We start from the raw sequence: 22,382 nt of genomic DNA on the forward strand, positions 1-22,382 counted from the left end.
AATGCCGTGCGGTCCATAGGATGTGCAGAGAATCCATCAGTTTGTAAGGGTCAGACAGGAGTAGCAGGAGTGAGCAAAGTCTTCGTGAACCACAATACACGACAGTCTCTCTGTTGTACGAGAAAATTGTTAGACCTCATCTGGAGTATTGTGCTCAGTTCGGGGTGCCACACTACAGGAGAGATGTAAGTGCACTGGACAGAATACAAAAGCAATTTATTCAAATGGTTCCGAGGATCTGGTGGAAAAAGGCAAACTGAAAGGTGGAGTCGTGCTGATCTCAGCCCTGTACAGACAGGAAGTAAGAGATCGGATGCATTTTGTGGTTTTCTTTATGTTCATCTATGTAATGTTTACATTTTTTTTAGATTCCCTACTGTTTGGAAACAGGTCCTTCTCCGCGACAAGTCCACACCAACACACCCAGACCCATTTACCTCTGACTAATGCACCTAACACTACGGGCAATTGTTTAGCATGGCTAATTCACCTAACCCACACATCTTTGGACTGTGGGAGGAATCTGGAGCACTCAGAGGAAACCCACGCAGACACAGAGGGAATGTGCAAATTCCACACTGACAGTTGGCTGAGGCGGGAATTGAACCCGGGTCCCTGGCGCTGTGAGAAAGCAGTGCTAACCACTGAGCCACCATATCGCTTCAGGGAGTTGAGCTCTTGTTGAGGCAAGTGAATAATCCTTGAGGTTTACTTACAATACCAGCTGTTGAGAGGGGCTGCAATATCACCATTTACACACCCAGGTTCTGTGATTACTAGCTGAAAGTGTGTTGCTGGAAAAACGCAGAAGATCAGGCAGCATCCAAGGGGCAGGAGAGTCGACGTTTCGGGCATGAGCCCTTCTTCAGGAATCACTTTCCTCACTTTCTCCTCTGTGGTTACTACAAAAGAACATCAGAAATCGGGCTAGAATTCGGCCATTCAACACAGCTAATCAATATGATCATGGCTGATCTGCCCCAGGCCACAATTCATCTTTCATTTCAGCTCATTATAGAACACAACTTGCAGAATTTCAAAAAATCAACCTCTCTCTTCCTTAAATACTTTTAGTGATCTAGCCTCCACCACCCTTTGGGGTAGAGAATTTCAGACATCCATCCACTCTGAGAGAGGAATTTTCTTTGCATCTCAGTTTGAAATGAGTGCCCTTTATTCTATCACTATTTTCTCTCATTCAAAACTCTCCCACTCGTGGAAATATCTTCTCAACATGACCCCATCAAATGCTCTCAAAATTTTGTCTGTCTCAGTGAGAGCACTCATCACAAATAAAGGTCACCCTGTCCTTGGAAGTGAATACCTTCATCCCAGGAATCATGCACCAGAACCCAGCACATTCTTTCTTAAATATGGAGAGTAAGCCTGTACACAGTACTGCAAGTGCAGCCTCACCAATATCCTGTACCTTTGTAGCAAGATGTCCCTACTTTGAAACACCCATCATACAAGCAAGAAAGGTCAGTGTTGCCCTCGCCTTCTCCATCATTTTTCTGCAGTGCAGATGTTCAATGGACAAGGACATCCAGATCCTCCATTAGGCACTTTGTTGAAGTCACTCCTGATTTATATGATAGTTTGTTCTTCCAAACAAGGTGCATGACCTCACACTTTCTGACATTAAATTTCATCTGCTAGGTTTTTGCTAACTCACCTCAAGCTACCTAAATCCCCTTGCACTTTTCTTATGCCCTAATTACAACCCACCCTCTTATCTAGTTTTGAATCATCAGCAAATTTGGCTACATTCTGCCCTTCCTCCAAGTAAATAACTGAGGCCTAAGGATTGACCCCTGTGACACTTCACTTGTTAGGTCTCCCAAGCTGAAAAAGACCCATTCATCCGAATACTCTGCCTTTTGTGGGTTGACCAATCCTCAACCCATGTTAATGCATTGCCCAATACTGTGAATGCCTACCTTTGGTGTATCATCTTACTGAATGCTTTTGGAAATCCTTCTGGAAAGGATAATGTACAGCATGCTCGAAGGAGATGCAAGTGGAACCAACAAGGCGACTTATTGAACAGCGCCCAGATGTGCACTGCCTGACAATGTGAAAAAGGGTGTGTTCCCTGATGCTAAGGGCACCTAACACCAGACTCTGTGAATATATGTGTGTGCATTAACGATGAGGCTGTGAACGGGAACACATTGGGAGAGGACCATGTTGCAGTAGTGGGATGGGGGAGTTGGAGAAGTGGAGGAGGACTGGGTTGAGGGTGTGTGGAAGGATTGGGTTGGAGGGTACCATGACGGAGGTGACGGAACAACTGACTTGGAGGGGGATGTGAGGGAGGTGAGGGGAGGACTGTGTTGAAGGGGTTGGAAGGGAGGTGAGGGATAGACTGTGTTGAAAGGGTCAGGTGGGAGGTGAGGGGAGGACTGTGTTGCTGGGGACAGGAGGAAGGACAGGATTGGAGAGAGTGGGAGGAACGTGAGAGGAGAACAGGATTGAAGGGGACAGGAGAGAGGTGAGGGGAGGATTGAATTGATGGGACAGGAGGAAGGTGAGGGGAGGATTGTATTGATGGAGACAGGAAGAAGGTGAGGGAAGGACTGTGTTGCTGGGAACAGGAGGAAAGACAGGATTGGAGAGGGCGGGAGGAAGGTGAGTGGAGAACAGGGTTGAAGGGACAGGAGGGAGGTGAGGTGAGGACTGCATTGAGGGATTGCCAGTAAGGCAGGGTTGGGGAGTGGGAAATGGGAATGGTTGGACTGTGAAGAAATTGGACAGGGAAGGGAAAGAGAGAATGGATGTGGCCCATTCTCTTCCCTGATGGACCCAATCTTGCCCTCACCTCAATCTGTTCTGTCTGCTCCTCCTTCCCGGTCCATTCTCTCTCTGTCTCTCTCTCTCTCTCTCACACTCTCTCTATCTCTATCTCTTTCTTTCCCTTACTGCCTCCCCACCCCACCCCACCCCCTCCCGTCCCCATTCATTCTCTTTCCTGAGATCCCTTCAGATTCCTGTTTCGAGCATGCCCAGTTTAGGTATAATCGTAGTGCAGATTTTGCGCATGATGTTAAAACAGACAGAGCCTGGAACTGTGCACATGCACTTTGCCTTGTGAGCACTTACTCACAGTCACCCCAAAGTTCCAGTGTCAACAAACTGCGCCTTTCAGTCCTCTACACACATAGAATAGGACTGAAAGCACATTGACCCCCTGACACGGAGAGACTAACTGAGGGTGAAGCACCTACCCTCACATCAGAATGTTACTTTGTATTAGGTCATGGAACTGGTTTAAAAGTATAATGCTTGTCTGATCTGAAATCCATGCCATTATACGATGAAAAAAACCTCGAAAAGCAGGGGAAGAAGAGAAAGAGAGAATAATTATGTTAACAAAATGTGGTCATGAAGAGAAAATTAAAGACTTGTGAGAGTGGAAGTTTCAGGAATTTTTAGCAATGGATCTCTGTATATTTTAAATGGTGATTCTTTACAAATCACAATGGATATAACATCCTGATTATTTTAAAGCTGCTGTGCAACTCATAACAAAGATTTTAGTGCTCTGTTCCAGGAAAAGTAAGACCACTCTTAAAATTAGACTTTTGTAAAAGTAGCTACAAGTTTTGCAATCGTAGCCATTATGGGTACTGTACTGTGAAACCATTCATTCAAGGTGTATGAAACAGCGGAAATTCTGACCTCCTTTAGTCAGATGCAAGTCCTTATAATTAATGATCTGGACAAAAGTAGGAGCATTATTGTGAATGGAATGCAAGAAGGCCTTTCAATGTGGAGGACACATAGTGATTCATGAAACTTAATGACTGAAGGAAAACAAAGCCTGAATTGTTAGGCCCCGCTAATATAATTTGCCCACTCATTGGCACTGTTTAAAACATGCTGTGGTTCATAAAGTCATTAAAATCCACAGCACAGGAAAAAACCCTTTGGCCCATTGAGTCTGTGCCATCTAACTATTTTCGAGCACTTAGCCCATGGCCTTGTATGCCTTGGCAACACAAGTGCACATTGAAATACTTCTTAAACATTATGAGGATTCCTATCTCTACCACTCATGCAGACAGTGAGTTCCAGATCCCCACCACTCTCTGGATAAAAATATTTTTCCTCGTGTCTCCTCTGAACCTCTTGCCCCTTGCCTTAAATCTATGCCCCTTCATCATTAATCCCTTCACCAAGAGGAAATGTTCCTTTCTGTCCACCCAGCTTATGTCCCTCAGAATTTTATACATTTCATCAGCCTCTTCTGCTCCAGGGAAATTAAATTATCCAAGTTCTCTTCGTCCCTAAACTCTCCAGCCCACGCAACATAAGTCTTTTCTGCACACACTCTCATGCAATCACGTGTCTCTTATGATGTGGATCCCAGAACTGCACTAGCTATGACCCAACCCACTTTTTATGCCATTCCAGCATCACCTCCTTGCTCTTAAACTCTATACCTTGGCTTATAAAGGCTAGTATTCCACAGGCCTTCTGAAACTTACCTGTCCTGAAGAGATCGATGAACATGCACACCAAATTCCCTTTTGATGCTTCCCAGGGTCCTCCTGTGCATCATTATTCCCTTTGCTTTGCTTGTCTTGCCCAAGTGCATCATTTCACATTTATAAGTTGGAGTTGGGTGTCTTGCAACAAATAGAAATGATGGTTATCCCTTTTAAAGTGCAGCATATCAGAACAGTCAAAGAAAAAGTTCATTATCTAACATGAATATGAATTATATCTGTCTGCAGAATAGCTCCTGTAACATGGAACAGGTATTCTGTGTATGTGCTGACATCTTGATAACACTGTGTTGAATGTGCAGCATTTATTCATGCCCAGTCAGCTGTGTAGTTTATAAGTGATTGGGAGATGAAAGTCTAGTGATACAATCACTAGACTATGAACCAACAGACCCTGGTTATGTTCTGGGGACTTTGATTTAAATCCTGCCAATGGCAGATAGTGGAATATGATTTCAATAATAATCTGCAGTTAAGAGTCTATGATAACCACAAAGCCACTGTTAATTGTCAGGAAAATGCCCACCTGTTTCACTAACATCCTTCAGGGAAGGAAACCGTCATCCTTGTGACTCCAGACCATCATGTGACTCCAGACCATCATGTGACTCCAGACCATCAGCAATGTGGTTGATCTTTAACTGCCCTCCAGGCAATTAGGGATGTGCAATGAATGCTGGCCCAGCCAGCAATGCCCTCATCCCGTGAATGAATGAAAACACAAGGTGAGAAGCTTCACCAACAGCAGGAATGACCTTTCGCCTCTCCCCAGGCTATTTCCTGTGTAGTGGAGGACAAAGTCTCAGGAAGGAATCATAAACTAAAGTGAAGAACAGCAGAGAAATTAATAAGGTTTACTTAAATGGAAAATCTAAAAACTGCCTTCATTTCCAGCGATTATTTAATTAAAAAAAAACCTTATTTGAAACTGCAGAAATACCAAGAGCCCTACGCACCATAAATAAAGATATTGTGTAATGGGGACTTCATCTTGTAACCCTGGGAGACAGTGGCCTTCAGTCAGCTCCATGCCAGTGGATTGCCAGAAAACAAAACCAGTAAAACATGTGAAAGACGCACACTAGGTAAAAGGATTTTGTGTCCCTCAGAACAACGTACCAGTACCACATTTCCAAGTATTACTTTCATTTTAAATTATTTATTTGTTTCGATTTAGGGAAGGCAGTTGTTTAGGAACAAGTGAAAGGGATTTAACCAATCACTCCGCCAATCGAGCTTTTGTAAGAAGAGATGTAAAGAAAGTGTGTTGCCTGGTGCGTTAGCACAATTAAAAACCAAGATTAGAAGGTGCTGAGAAGAGATGACAGGACCCTCAGTGTATACCAGTGAAGAAGGTTTGATTCGAACTGTCAAGATACCATGCTATTCTGTGATTTTATTGAAAAGTGGCTACAAAATGGTAGTTCCCAGTCCATCCATTATGCTAAAAGGCACAGTGGCTGAGTGGATAACATTGCAGCCTCATAGCACCAAGGACCTGACTTCAATTCCACCCTGGGGTGACTGACTGCATGGAGTTTGCATGTTTTCCCCGTGTCTGCATGGTTTCCTCCAGGTGCTCCGGTTTCCTTCAACAGTCCATGTTAGGTGGGTGAGCCATAGTAAATGTGGGATTACAGGAATAAGGTGGGAGCGGAAGGGTCTGGGTAGGATGCTCTTCAGACAGTCAGTACAGACCCAATGGATCAAATTTCTGTAATGTAGGGATCCTGTAATCTATGACTAGACAATCAAAAGGTGCGTTGATGCAGGTTTCTATCCCAAACAATGCTTCTTCTTGTGATGACTGATCTATCATTGAATTTCTCAACATCTAAATCGGAGTGGATACCTGCCAACTGCAGATCACTTGAAAATTTATTGCTTTTATCTAAATTTGGGTTATAATAAACTTTAAAGGAGTATTTCTCCTCATTATTATTCATTCTCTATGTCTTTCTTATTATATTTGTAGGTCAAAGTAGCTAAAATATTATTTGTCTTATGATGTTAAGTGTGGTCTGAAAGCAACCTCTATTAAAGTGTACAGCCCCTGTGACACACAGACATCAGAATTGAATGAGCCAAGTCTGGAGATAGGCAAATGAACCCAGAATCTTTGACTCTGAGGAGCAAATGCGACTATGCCTAACAGGATCACTGGGAAGGAATTGCTGACACCTGGTGCAAAATTCCCAGACACTGACCCCATCGACAATGGCAATAAAGTTGGAAGAATCACTTGAGATCAACAGTAAGGAGCTTCACAAAATCACAGGTAAAATGTCACATTTTTGTACCACGTTGAAGGGCAAGAGAGGATTTTTAGTGATGAGCAGTGAGCTGACTACTTTGTGTATTAGCTTACACGGCCATCCTCATTGATATTATCCTTCTCAATCTCTCTCCTCACCCGAAGTGTGGTGACCCTCAGGTTAAACTACCAACAATCATCTCTCTCTCTCTCTCTCTCTCTCTCTCTCTCTCTCTCTCTCTCAGATAGTGAGCAACCCTGCAGTCTGTTTGATGACTTGACTGTTACATCAAAATTATTGATCAATAATTACTTCATACGTTACTTCTCAAGTGTTTCAATTTTGAATTGAATGCGGGGAGAATGCGGGTAAGTAGAGTTGAAATGCCCATCAGCAATGATTGAATGGTGGAGTGGATTCGATGGGCCGAATGGCCTTACTTCCACTCCTATGTCTTATGGCCTTATGAATTTTTAAAATTTCAATTTTCAAACAGCAGAATCAGAACAATTTTTTTTAACAGCTCACTGTAACACCCAAAAAAAAATCAGGTCCAGGATCTGGGCAATCTTTACCTGAAGATGGCAGCATTGACTTTGTCTTTAAAAGAATCTCCACAAAGCTGCAAAACCAAAACAGCCGTTCACTCCTTCCTTTGCTGTATTCCAGTTGACTTAATTACTTGTCTGTTAACTGAACGGTTTATTTGCCTGTAATGACCTGCACAAATCAACACACCCCATCCTCCCAGTGCTAATGACTGTCTTTGTCTTCCCCCATGTTTGTGCTCTGCTCTGGCTTATAAAATGGCAGGGAGAAAGTGAGGACTGCAGATGCTGGAGATCAGAGTTGAAAAGAGTGGTGCTGGAAAAGCACAGCAGGTCAGGCAGCATCCGAGGAGCAGGAGAATTGACGTTTCGGGCATAAGCCCTTCTTCAGGAATGAGGCTGGTGTGCCAAGCGGGCTGTGATAAAAGGTAGGGAGGAGGGAATTTGGGAGAGGGGTGCTAGGAATACGATAGGTGGAAGGAGGTGAGGGTGAGGGTGATAGGGCAGAGAGGGGGTGGGGGCGGAAAGGTCGGGATGAAGATTGCAGGTCAAGAGGACAGTGCTGAATCCGGGGGTTGGGACTGAGATAAGGTGGGGGGAGGGGAAATGAGGAAGCTGGAGAAATCTACATTCATCCCGTGTGGTTGGAGGGTTCCTAGGCGGAAGATGAGGCGCTCTTCCTCCAGGCGTCGTGTTGCCATGGCCTGGCGATGGAGGAGTCCAAGGACCTGCATGTCCTTGGTGGAGTGGGAGGGGGAGTTAAAGTGTTCATCCATGACAGCAAATCTGAGAGGATCGCATTGTGAAATTCAGCTCCCCACATTATTCCCTGGCTACGAGGAGCAAAAGTAACTCACGATAAATGAAGTTATGCGAGAATTATGATGCTCCGGATGAAAACAAGAGCCCTAAAGCTATTGTTCACCAAGTATTTTGTTTAGGACAGTGATAATCTTTAGCCTGTTTCTTTTCAAGATATATTTTAGTAATCAATGGAGATCTCACTTGTTTGCTATAATATGTGGTTATTTTTCTACACTGCTGTTGTAGTTATCCACTCACAGATTTTGGCGGGACATTGGATACAAGTTGCCAGGTCATGTACTTGCGATGGATAATTGCGTGCTCTTTGGCAATTTGCAGTTAGAATGCAACTCCAGTGTGATCAGTTAATGAACATCCCAGAGTACTGGATGCAACAGGAAGTTGGATGTGATTCCTTCATATCTGGGCCATGCATTCCAATCCAGATCAATAATGTGAATATACTTTTGCTTTCCTGGCTAAATGAGTCTCATCTTAGATGAGTCTGGCCTCATTTGGAACTCTAATCTTTATATTCATTCGCAGGATGTGGACATCACTGGACGTTAAGTTGATCATCCACATTCATTCATGGGTGTCACTGGCTGGGTCAGAACCTATTGTCCATCCCTAGTTATCCTCAAGAAGGTGTTGCTGAGCTGCTTTCTTGAACCACTGCAGTCCATGTTCTGTAGGTAAAGCCACAACCCTGTTAGGGCAGGGTCTGAGAATTTGCAAATGATGTTGAACATTGCACAATCATCAATGAGCATCTCCACTTCTGACCATGTGAACCACACACAGTCCTCCAGCTCTGATTAAGCAAGGACTTGAGCAGCTCTAACATAACCTCCCTGCTCTTATAACGTATGCCACGGCTGATAAAGTCGTGTCCCATCTGCCTTCTTAACTACCATACTAACCCGTCGTGCTGCCTTCAGGGGATTTGCATCCCATGATCTCTATGTTCCTCTCAGATTCTTGGTGTTGTGCCATTCATTGAGTAATCCCTTGTCTGTTCTTTCAAAGTGCATCAGGGTTAAATTCCAACTGCCATTGATCTGCCCATCTGACCAAACCATCTACCTTCCTGTGACCTAAAAACTACTTCCTGACTATTTGTTGCCCACCCGAACTTTGTGTCACCACAGACTTATGTATTATCTCCCCCACGTACTCATGTATACAGTTATAGATATGAAATGGTTGGGAGTCTAACAGAATTGGTATCAACCTCCTAGCAGCTGAAAATGTGTTGCTGGTCAAAGCACAGCAGGCCAGGCAGCATCTCAGGAATAGAGAATTCGATGTTTCAAGCATAAGCCCTTCATCCTGATGAAGGGCTTATGCTCGAAACGTCGAATTCTCTATTCCTGAGATGCTGCCTGGCCTGCTGTGCTTTGACCAGCAACACATTTTCAGCTGTGATCTCCAGCATCTGCAGACCTCATTTTTTACATCAACCTCCTAGCAGCCAAGAAAACATTCTGGGAGATTGGAATGAGATTAATCATTATCTGATTGAATGGTGGAGCAGACTCAGTGGGCGGAATGGCCTAACTCTCCTCCTACCCCTATGGTCTCATGTATTCTTCTCTGTCAGTATCCATTGAGTGCATGTGAACAAGGATACCATGATGCACCTCAACAAGGGAAACTATCTTCTGTATTTGAATGACCGGCACTATCTTTGATGTAGATATCTGACATTGCATGTGTCACCCTTAGTGCTCTGATTACAGTATAAAAATCACAGTCATTCTTCAAGGAATGAATGGAGGCTGTTCGGCACTGGGTTAGATGCTGTGGTGCAGTGTATACCTGTATACAGGAGACCTGGGTTCAAATCCCAGCTGCTCAAGAGGTGTGTCACAATGCATCTGAACAGTTTGATTAGCAAATCTCGATAATAGTGCAATGCTAGCCTGTTTATATCACATCCCATCATATCCACAAACATTCATATTTTCTTCAAAATGTTGCTGTGCATGCTAAATTTCTTCGATATCTGATGTCCTTTGTCTATTTATCCATGCCCTTCATGATTTTGTAAACCTCTATAAGATTAGATTAGATTCTCTACAGTGTGGAAACTGGCCCTTTGGCCCAAACAGTCCACACTGACCCTCCAAACAGTAACCTACCCAGACCCATTTCCCTCTGACTAATGCACCTAACACTATGCCAATTTAGCATGGCCAATTCACCTGACCTGTACATCCTTGGACTGTGGGAGGAAACCAGAGTACCCAGAGGAAACCCACACAGACACAGGGAGAATATGCAAACTTCACACAAAAGTTGCCCAAGGCTGGAATCAAACCTGGGACCCTGGTCCTGTGAGGCAGCAGTGCTAACCACTGAGCCACTGTGCCGCCCCTGGGCTGATGAAGGGCTTTTGCCCAAAATGTCAATTTTCCTGCACCTTAGATGCTGCCTGACCTGCTGTGCTTTTCCAGCACCACTCTAATCTAAACTCTGGTTTCCAGTATCTGCAGTCCTCACTTCTACCATACCCCTTGTTGGAAACTGGCCAGTAGCTGTGTTTCTTAAAATGTTCATTGAAAGATGGCAGAAAAATATGGAAAATATGATGCGTCTGTATATCTCTCCAATTGGTGCAGTTCACATGAAGTTCAGACCCAAGGCCAATTTGATCTATTTTCTATTTATCTTTCATTGGCAGTTCTAAGATTAAGGCACAATGTGACAGGGCTTCACTGATGGAAGAAAATGTTATCGTTAATGATATTAGATATGATTGGAAATGCCTGGGTGCATTGGTGATGAGGAGAGATACAATCGCATCATGCATTATATCTTGACCATGGATGCAAACATGAATGTTGGGTCTGGGCTCCAGGTTAAAATCCTGATCTGACAGCGAATGGGGTAAGTGTTTGTCCGGAGAGGAGAGAGTCTAATCTCTCACCTCAACCCAATGGTTCCATGGCAGCCTGAGGTCTGGGAATTGATAAATGCAACACATTTGGCTCATTCTTTTGGTCTCAACTTTCGAAATGCATATGGAATTAATCAGAGGATTTTGATTTCCCAAGTTACAGAAATAGTTAGGCTGGATGTGACAGCCCCAGAGGACTCCATGAAACAACAGTGCCAATGTCCTGAAGTGTACTGTTCCTACAGAGACTGAGCAGAATTATTTCTCAAAAGAGCCTGAAGTTGAAAGAGAAAAAAGAAATCCCACTCATGAAGTCCCAAGTGGACATGAGGCATGATATTAATCCAGATTGTTATGATACCAGGCATGGTACTACAAAGACAGATCCCAGAATGAAATCTGGCTCGATGTATCATATGTTTTTGTTTATTTGGCTAATGTGGTGATTAGTCATTGAGACATGTTCACACGTTGCTGCAGGTTTTCTTTAACAATAGAATTGAAGTTAATAGCACAAGAAATTTTAAAAGAAGATTTGTGGGAGGCACGGTGGCACAGTGGTTAGCACTGCTGCCTCACAGCGCCTGTAGACCCGGGTTCAATTCCCGACTCAGGCGACTGACTGTGTGGGGTTTGCACGTTCTCCCCGTGTCTGCGTGGGTTTCCTCCGGGTGCTCCGGTTTCCTCCCACAGTCCAAAGATGTGCGGGTCAGGTGAATTGGCCATGCTAAATTGCCCGTAGTGTTAGGTAAGGGGTAAATGTAGGGGTATGGGTGGGTTTCGCTTCGGTGGGTCGGTGTGGACTTGTTGGGCCGAAGGGCCTGTTTCCACACTGTAAGTCTAATCTAATCTAAATCAATATCTAAGTATAAACTACAGTTAGAATGATTTCAGAACATACAACAAAACAAAGTTTCAATTTGTTTCCTGTTGCAAAATTGAAGGCATGTACTGTATCTTTAAGAGGGAGTGGAAGAGAGCTTGCCATGTGACTGACTAGAAATCTCAGTGTATACAAAAATTAAAAATATGTAACATTTGGCTGTGAAATAATACCTAAGTTTTGGTTGCTATGTTGACACCAATTTGAATTTAACCAATCAGTTTAAATTATGCCCCAAGATAGTAAAACCCAATCGAATTAAAATTTTACTGTTTTGTTTACATAGAACTGATGAGACAATCCAACGTTTGGGGTATAAAGAAGCAAACATTTAGAGAATTAGTCACAGTGAGAGTATGTGCCATCTATCAAGCAACTGCCATGTAAAACACGCTCTCTCAAAGGTACCACTTTCATATGAAATACTTTTGCAACAAAACACCAAAGATGACCCAAAGAGATCGACAGCCAGAGGAAGACCGACACCAGAGATGACAGCCACCGTCTGGTTTTGAAAATTAAGTTGATGCAATTTTAACATGAACTTTTGTTGGAACAGGATATTGTTATAGAATTGGAGGTAGATAACAAACATTTAAGAGACAGGAGGCTTAAGAGTGTAAATTGTTGTTGTTAAATGTTCACCTTTAGAGTTAAAGAATAAATAGACTTTTTATTTTAAATAGTGGAATTTGGAAGTTCTCTGTCACTCATACTTTAATGTATTATGAGGTGAAGTGAGTTTTCCTGGGTGGTTGGTTTAATGAGCAGAACTATGCACTTATACAAATGTCTTTTGACGGTTGTAACTGTAAGACAGACCAAATCCTGCACTACGAAAGCAACCACACCAACACACACAAAAGACGTTGCATCAAGACACTATTCAAAAGGGCCACAATACATTGCGGTACACCAGAACTGCAAAAAGAGGAAGAAGAATACCTATACAATGTATTCGCCAAAAACAGATACCCGCGCAATTTCATCAACAGATGCCTAAGGGAAAGACAACGGAATGAGGACATGCCGCAACCCAAAGGACTAGCCACACTACCATACATCAAGAGCATTTCCAAACTGACAGCCAGACTACTGCGACCACTAGGACAGCACACAAACCAACAGCCACTCTCAGACAACAATTCACCAGAAAAAAGGACCCGATACCCAGCATGAGTAAAACCAATGTAGTGTACAAAATCCCATGCAAGGACTGCACAAAACACTACATAGGACAAACAGGAAGACAGCTACCGATCCGCATCCATGAACACCAACTTGCCACGAAACGACACAACCAGCTATCCTTAGTAGCCACACACGCAGATGACAAGCAGCATGAATTTGACTGGGACAACACTATTATTATAGGACAAGTCAAACAGAGAACGGCCAGGGAATTGCTAGAGGCATGGCACTCATCCACAGATTCAATCAATAAGCACATCAACCTGGACCCAATATACCGACAACTGCAACGGACAGCTGGAACTGACAACCGGAAGCGGCAGATTCAAACCAGTACAAATGGCGGAGGAAAGATCACAGAAGCGCTTCACAGGAGGCTCCCAAGCACTGAGGAGCTCACCTAGACAGGGGACAAAATGTCTGCAACACAAATTCCCAGCTCGGCGAACAGAACCACAACATCCTTATAAATCTTCTCTGAACTCTTTCAAGTTTTGCAACATCCTTCCTATAGCAGGGAGACCAGAACTGACCACAGTATTCCAAAAGTGGCCGAACCAATATCCTGTACAGCTGCAACATGACCTCCCAACTCCTATACTCAATGCACTGACCAATAAAGGAAAGCATATCAAACACCTTCTTCATTATCCTATCTACCTATGACTCCACTTTCAAGGAACTATGAACCTGCTGTCCAAGATCTTTTTGTTTAGCAACACTCCACAGAACCTTACCATTAAATGTATAAGTCTTGCGCTGATTTGCCTTTCCAAATATGTATAAATGACCAAGTTTGCTGATAACACAAAACTGAACAGGATTGTGAGGATGATGCAGCAATGCTTCAAGATGACTTAGAAAAGTTTCGTAAATAGGCACACACATGGGATAATGCGGCTAAATGTGAAGATGCACACTTCAGTGTGAAAAATAGAAAGGAGGTTTATTTCTCAAGTGGTGAAATTTTGAGAAAACTAAATGCACAAAGGGATCTGGACGTTCTTGTGCACCAGTCAATGAAATTAGACATGCAAATACAGCAACAAATTAGGAAGGCAAATGATATATTGGCATTTATTGCAAGACGGTTTGCGTTTATAAGTAGAGATGTCTTACTGCAGTTACATAGCATTTTGGTGAGATTACACCCGGAGTATTGTATGCAGCTTTGGGTGCCATATCTCAGAAATGGTATATGTACTTAGCAGGAGAGTATTGGAGGTTCACTGAGCAGATACTGAGGAATGGAAGGATTTGCCTATAGGGAGACATTAGTTCAAATGGGCCTGTATTCTCTAGAGTTTAGAAGGATGACAGAGATCTGATTAAAATGCATAAAGTTTGATCTGGAGAAACCAGTTTCAGGGAAGATTTTCCTTGGTTGGGGAGTCTAGAACCAGGAGCATCAGTCTGAGGATGTGGGATAGACCACTGAGGACTGAGCTGAAGAAGGAATTATTCATTCCAAAAGTAGAAAACCTGTGGAATTATCTGCTGCAGAAGACTGTGAGCGGCAGGTCAGCGAATATACTCAAGAAATTATAAATAATATTTCTAAATTTAAAAAGTATCAATGGGCAATGAGAGAAAGCAAGAATATGGCATTGAGACAGAGGATTGGCCATGATGAAAGATGGAACAGGTTCAGGAGGGGGGTGAATGGCCTCATCTTGCTCCTGCTTTCCATCTTTCTTCAGGTGAAGAGGCAAATCAGTCTTGCTGAAGCTGTATAGCACTTTGAGGAGACCACATCTGGAGTGCTTGGTGCAGTTCATTTCTCTCTGGCTATAGAGGGAGTGCTGTGAAGGTTCAACAGGGTGATTGCATGGACGACAGGTATGTTCTATGAGGAGAAATTGGGTTGACTGATTTTGAATTTGGAGTTCCAGGGGAATGAGACCATCTCTTTAAAACAAACAAAATCCTGACAGGACTGAATAGACTGGATGCAGGGTCTATTCAGATGTTTCCCATGGCCTGGTGATCCAGAACAAGAACTCACAGTCTCAGGTTAAGCAGAAGATCACTTTGGATTGAACGTAGAACATAGAACATAGGAAAGTATAGCACAGAACAGGCCCTTCGGCCTACAATGTTGTGCCGAGGATTAATCCTAGTCTAAAATAAAATAACCTAACCTATGCCCCCTCAATTCACTGCTGTCCATATGCATGTCCAGCAGTCACTTAAATGTCTGGATTAGAGTGGTGCTGGAAAAGCACAGCAGGTCAGGAAGCATCCAAGGAGCAGGAAAATCAATGTTTCGGGCAATAGCCCTTTATCAGGAATGAGGATGGGGAGCCTCCGGGGCAGAGAGGTAAATGGGAGGGGGGTGGGGCTGGGGAGAAGCTGGCCAAGAGTACAATAGTTGGTTGGAGGTGAGGATGAAAGTGATAGGTCAGAGAGGAGGGTGGAGCGGATGGTGGGAAGGAAGTTTGGCAGGTAGGACAGGTCTTGAGGATGGTGCTAGCTCAACACCATCCTCTCATTACCTTGTACACCTCAATCAGATCACCTCTTTTCCTCCTTCTCCCCAAAGAGAAAAGTCCGAGGTTAGTCAATCTCTCTTCATAAGACAAGCCCTCCAGTCCAGGCACCTTCTTTGCACCCTCTCCAAAGCCTCTGCATCTTTCCAGAACTGGACACAACATTTGAAGTAAATATTGAGATGAGGAGAACCTTCTTCGCTCTGAGGGTGGTGAACTTGTGGAGTTCTCAACCATGTGAGGCTGAAGATGTGAAGTCATTGAATATATTTAGGAAAGAGTAGATAGATTTCTGGAAGCCAAAAACGTAAAGGCAAATGGGGTGAGTGCAGTAGCATGACATTGAGATAGAGAATCAGCTCTGATTATGTTGAGTGGTGATTAGCGTCCAGATGACAATGATACTGAAGCTACAGCTCAGCACACATAGAAGGATCCCCTTCCCTAGAGCTGGAGTAGAAGTAAACACACTCTTTCATCTCAGTTGTTTTGTGTTATTTCAGTTGGTGTCTTTAGTCAATGATTCAACATTAATCCTGAGATAACAGGGAACAGTTCCAGGCAATTAGATTACCTGCGAGAGGTTCTACAGGCACACAGTGCAGTGTGTAAAGCTTTGCCAAAAGGCTAGTCATTTTTAATCCATGTTATTTTTTCTTTCTTTGTCTGCAAGTTGATTTTTCCTTTCCGAGAGGCATGAGGTTTGGCTGAGAATCAAAGCAGGACTCCGAACGGGCTCTGTGTTGTGAGGTCACTGATGAACCCAGGAGGAAAACGGCCATCAGTAGCTCACAGCTCAGACTGGAAGCAGCCAACTTGTGACAGCAACCATCAAAGACCTTCAGCATGGATTGTGTTTTGAAAGCTGGTCTGTTCCAATTTGCGCAGCAACCTGCTTTTGAGCATGACTGATCCAGAAAAGCAGCTTGGGATTTCATCGTGTCTGAATTTTGACTCAATTTTTTTATATTTCAAAGGTAGACACACAAGACTACAAATTTAACTCGTCGGATCACGGAGTGCGGAATCTAGCCATATGACCCATTATCTTTGAAAGACCACAAGAAATTTCAGAGAGTTGTGAACACATCCCAGCCCATCATGAAAACCAGCCTTCCATCCAATGACTTGGTCTATACCTCCTGCTGCCTTGAGAAAGCAGCCAACATTATCAAAGACTCCTCCCATCCTGATTATACTCTCCTTCAACCACTTCCATTGGGAAGAAGACACAAAAGTTTGAAAACACATACCTTCACATTTAACAACAGCTTCTTCCTGTGTGTTATCAGACTTATGAATGGACCTCTCATGTATTGGGTTGATTTTTCTTTTCAACGTCTCTGTAGCTACAACACTAAATTCTGCATTCCATTCTATTGCCCTGATATACTTATGTAAAGTAAGATTTGACTGGATAGTACATATAACAATATCTTTTGCTGTATTTCAGTACATGTGACAATAATGTCAAGTCAAATCAAATCAAGCCAATAGGTCAATGCATTCTAAAGAAGAGTTTTTCTCTCCACAGATGCTGCCAGATCTGCTGAGTTTCTCCAGCTATTTCTTTTAATTTATATCTTTTTTTCTCTCTCTCTCTCTCCCCCCCTCCCTCTCTCTCACGCTCTCTCTCTGTCTCTGTCTCTGTCTCTATCTGTGGCAGAATTTCTCTTCACTTTCTACAGATGTGACACTCCATAGGGAACATACAGGACTTTGCCCGACAGCATTGAAATCACTTCTGCTGTCATTTTTTAAAAAGCACATTTTAGAATTAAAAATTTACAAGTGCCCATTGTGTTTTGGAATTCTGATCCATCACCATGACACAGTAATTGATGAATCAGCAGGTAATAGGAAATGACAGTGCAGGCTGTGTGTCAGGATAGAAGGGATGAGTGGGACTCTGCTTTCTCTCCACAGATGCTGCCAGACCTGCTGAGTTTTCCCAACAATTTCTGTTTTTGTTGTTATTCTTGATGATGACTGATGACAATTATCTGATGGAGTCATAGAGTTATACAGCACAGAAATAGACCCTTCATTCCAACTCATCCATGCCGACTGGGTATCCTAAATTAATCTAGTCCCATTTCCCAGTTTTTGGTTCATATCCCTCAGAACCCTTCCTATTTATATGCTCATCCAGGTGCCTTTTAAATATTGTAATTGTACCAGCCTTCACCACTTCCTCTGGCAGCTCATTCCATACATGTTTAAAAAGGTTGCAACTTAGATCCCTGTGAAACCATTCCCCTCTCACCTTAAACATATGTCCTTTAGTTTTGGACTCTCCTACCCTGGGAAAAAAAGGACCTTGGTTACTCACCCCTTCAGCCTCTGAAGCTCCAGGAAAACTAGTCTCAGCCCATTCTGCCTGATCTTTCATAACTGCCACAATGTCCACCTAAGTTTCCATTGCATCACAGGGACATCAAGAGGTGTCACAGCACTAGCACAATACAGAAGGAAGCCATTCAGCCCATCATGTCTCTGCATGTGCTGCTGTGGAAACTGAGAAAGTGATAAGCAGACTATCCATCATGGGCTGTTTAAGCAGTGTTGACAAACACCACTTCTACAGTTGAAAGGGAAAACCAAGAGAAATGGAATATGTGGTTGATGGTCCCCTGCTTTAAGAAAGGATGTAATTGTACTAGAAGCTTTTCAGAGATTTTTGACTCAACTAAGTCTTAGGACTGAAGGGTATGAAGAAAGTTTGGGCCTGAAAGGCTGTTCTAAGTTTCTCCCACAAGGGGGAACACCCTTTTGGCATCAATCTGTTTTGACCCCTCCTCTTGAAGCATCTATTGACTCTGTAACCTATAATCTAAAGTTCATCAGAACGTTTGACCTGGAGTTGAAAACATATGAAGACTTAAGAGAATTTTGAAATTTTAACGTGATTATTTTTGATTTCATTCATGCAAAACAAAATAGTAGAGAGATCACGCTGTGCTGAATTTTATAATAAATTTTAAAGATCCCATACATTTGCTTCGTCAGCTTATCAACATCTCCTTTAGAGATCTATGGACATTCATTCCACGGTCTTTTCTCTACATCTCTCAGTAATCTGTCATTTTGTTGCATGTTCTTTTGCCTTATTTGACCTCTCCAACTGCACCACTCCCACCCCAAACTCCTCTGGGTTGAATTTCATCAGCCACTTTTCCGCCATCCAACCTAGTCCGTCAATTGCATCCTACAGTTTCCGGCTTCCGTCTTCACACCAACAAAGCAGCCAAATTTTGTGTTATTTGCAAAGGTCTTGCTTGTGCCTTGCAATGATTACTGGCAAAGAAAATCAATCAGTAGATTAGCTTCAGAGGTTCAATGATTAGAAACTCTGATGGAAATTATTTGAAGGCCTCCTGAAAGTTCCAATGAATTGGTTGAAATTCAAGAGCTTTGTAGCAATAACAAAGCTGTCCAAATGGGAGAGTTTTATTATCGTACTGATTGCAATGCAGTTCCCATCTGAAATTTCTTAATTGCATCCAGAATAGTTTCTGGAAATGTAAGTTCTCTATTCAGTATTGGGGAGGCCAAATAAAATTTAATAATGAGCGCACGGTCAGATTTTGTTAAGATTATATATAAAAACTGATTACGCTAGATCAAATTTTCAGTGTTAGGTTTATGAAGAACTTAACCCAGTTGTCAATATTGTAAGGTTTGGTAATGTTAACAAGATGAGTCAGTAATCTGTCAAAACTATTATCAGTTCAAACTGCTGGTGGGAGGCATTCAATAAAAACTTTAACAATGCAGGACCTATGTATACCCCAAAGGGAAATCAGCTCAATATAGCAAATAAAACTGTCATGATCAACAAAAGAGATAAAAAATAACATAAAGCTAAATGGAAGGGTTTATAAAGGAACAAGAATCCAGGGACTGGGTGAAATACATACAACAGATAAGCAAGACCAAAAAGATAGAATTGCAAAAAATAAGCAAAATGAATTTTGAGGGATAGCAGGTTTGCCAAAAACAAAATCACAATCATGTTAGAAATAAAAAAGGTATTCAAGGTTAATGTGGCTCCTTTAAAACAGACGTGGTAATATTGTAGACGAAAATACGGAAATGGCAAACTCATTGAATAATTACTTAATGTCAGTCCTCACAGTAGAGGAAGAAAATAATAAACCAAGAATTTCTGTAAAAGTAATTATAAATCAAGTACTGGGCTCATTAACGGTTACATGAGGAAGAGAACTATACTAGAAAAAAGAGCATCAAAATCTGATAAATCCTTAGGGTTTTAAAGAAAGTATGTGAGGACTTTCAAGATGCTTTAATCGCCCAAACGTTGCTTGATTCAGGGATTACCCCTTAAATTATGAAATTGCAACTTAACTTCATTTTTCAGAAAAGGTGACAGCTAAACACAGAAAATAATGGATCTGATGGTCTAACATCTCTTGTGGAGATGTGATTGGAATCCATAATTAAAAGTAGAGTGATTGAGTACTTTGAGAAATTTAAGCTAACCTTAGTGTAAAGGGTTGGTTGTGTATAAAGAAATTATATGAAATTAGAATACAAATAGTGCACATGGACAAAGGAACTGAGGGCATTGTTGCTAGGTTTGCAGATGACACAAAGATAGGTGGTGGGACAGGTCATGCTGAGAAAGCAAAGTGGATCTCAGGCAAAGAAGTGACAGGTGGAATGCAACATTGGAAAGCGGTAAGACAAATTGAGGTATTGGTAATTTTTTTATTAGGGAATGGCTTCAGAAATCTGAAGCACGAAGAGACTTATGAGTCCTAGTTTAGGATTCTCTTAAGGTTAACCGGCAAGTTCTGTCAGCAGTTAGGAAGGCACATACAATATTAGTTTCATTTCAAGAGTGCTAGAGTACAAGAGCAGAGATGCACTGCTGAGGCTGTGTCAAGGTCTGGTCAGACTGCATTTGGAATATTGTGATCAGTTTTGGGCCATGTAAGAAAGGAGGTCCTGAGGGGGTTCACAAGAATGATCCCAGAAATGAAAGGCTTTTCAGATGAGGAGCAGTTGAGGACTGTTGGTCTGTATTTGATGGAGTTTAGAAGGATGAGGGGAGACATCATTGAAACTGACAGAATTATTGAGAGACTTGGATAGATTGGATATGGAGAAGATGATTCCATTAATAGGAGAGACTAGGACCTAAGACACAGCATCAGGGTGAAGGGACCACCCTTTAGAACTAAGGGGAGGGCTTTTTGGTGGTGAATCTGTGAACTCAGAATGCCACAGAAGATTGTAGATGCCAACTCATTGAGTGTCTTTAAGACAGAGATAGATAGGTGCTTGATTAGTAAGGGGGTCAAGGGTTATGGGGAGTAGGCAGGGGAATGCGGTTGAGAAACATATCAGCCATGATCAAATGGCAAAGCAGTCTTGTTGGGGCAAATGGCCCAATTCTGCTCCTATATCTTACAGGTATATGGAATATCTATGGATGCAGTCTATATACACTCCCAATAAGGCTTCCCTGAAGAGAATGTTTATGTACAATTGGAGCTCACACAGAAGGCAAATTGCTGTGTTAGTAAAAAGAACAGTTGGGCAATAGAGAAAGGAGAGCATTGTTCATGAGCTCAATTAGCAGGAAATGGCTTGTAGTGCTCTGCAACAATTGGGGCCTCACTATTCATTCTACTATTAAGGAATTAGGTAAAACAATAAGAGAGGCATAGAACAAGCTGGGCAATAAAACAAAGATTCATGTGATAGCAAGCAGCGTAAATGAGCGCATAAAGTTAAAAGGAGACCGTGATAGATTAAATGAACAGGTAAAATTATTGTAGTTGGATTTCAATGCTGGTAAGTTCAAGGTCACCAACTTTGGATTAAGAAAGGATCCAGCAACCTGTGGTTTAAATTATGAAAAGTTAGGACGATAGCGTTGAAAAAAAGCTAATGACATGGTCGATTTTATAATGAGATGACTAGGGTGTAAAGAGAAAGAAGTTTAGGAATAGCCATACAAAGCCCTGTTTAGGCCAACTGTGGAGTTGTGAGGTCTGCAACTCAGAAAGAATACATTGGCCTTCAATGGAGTGTTACCAAACCTCCAGGAATTGTGTTATGAGGAGAGATTGTATAAACTAGACTTTTAGTCTCCAGAAAACAAACTTTAAGTACTAATTTTATTAAGGTCTTTATGGTTTTAAGACAAAGTGATGAAGTGAAGTTTTCCATTGTTGGAGGTGCCCAGAAAAGAGGAATTAATCCTACAGTCAAAGCCAGGCCTTTCAGGAGAGAGGTTAGAAGATGCTAAAGGCTGGTAAAATATGGAACCTAACCCCCCCAAAAGCAGTGAATGCTTGCTCTTTGATGAATTAAACTTTATATCTCTAGGGAATAGGATATGGAATGAATGAGTTAGAAATAAAATCAAGATACAAATCATTGATTCAAAGAATTGTTGAATTTTTACAGCAAATTATTAGGAAACCATTTGGCCTATTATGTACATATCAGTAAAAGACAATCACAGCTCTGAATTACTTTTTCCTATGTCTGTGCTCTGATGAAAGTCACCATTAATTCCACTCCCATTATTCTTTAAGACAGTATGTACCAAATCACAATAACTCAAAAATGAGTTCATCTTCCTTTTGGCCTTTCTGTCAATTATCTTAATTCTGGACTCCTTGGTTACAGACCCTCCTGCTATTGTAAACATTTTCAATGTTTCTCTATCTTGCCTCTGCCCTTCTTCCAAAGGTTTAATTCATGATTTGATAAGAATAGGAACAGACCAGTTAGTCTCTTGAGTCTGTTCTTCCATTCAGTT

The sequence above is a fragment of the Hemiscyllium ocellatum genome, chromosome 12, assembly GCF_020745735.1.
Source record: "Hemiscyllium ocellatum isolate sHemOce1 chromosome 12, sHemOce1.pat.X.cur, whole genome shotgun sequence".
NCBI classification, from domain to species: Eukaryota; Metazoa; Chordata; class Chondrichthyes; order Orectolobiformes; family Hemiscylliidae; genus Hemiscyllium; species Hemiscyllium ocellatum.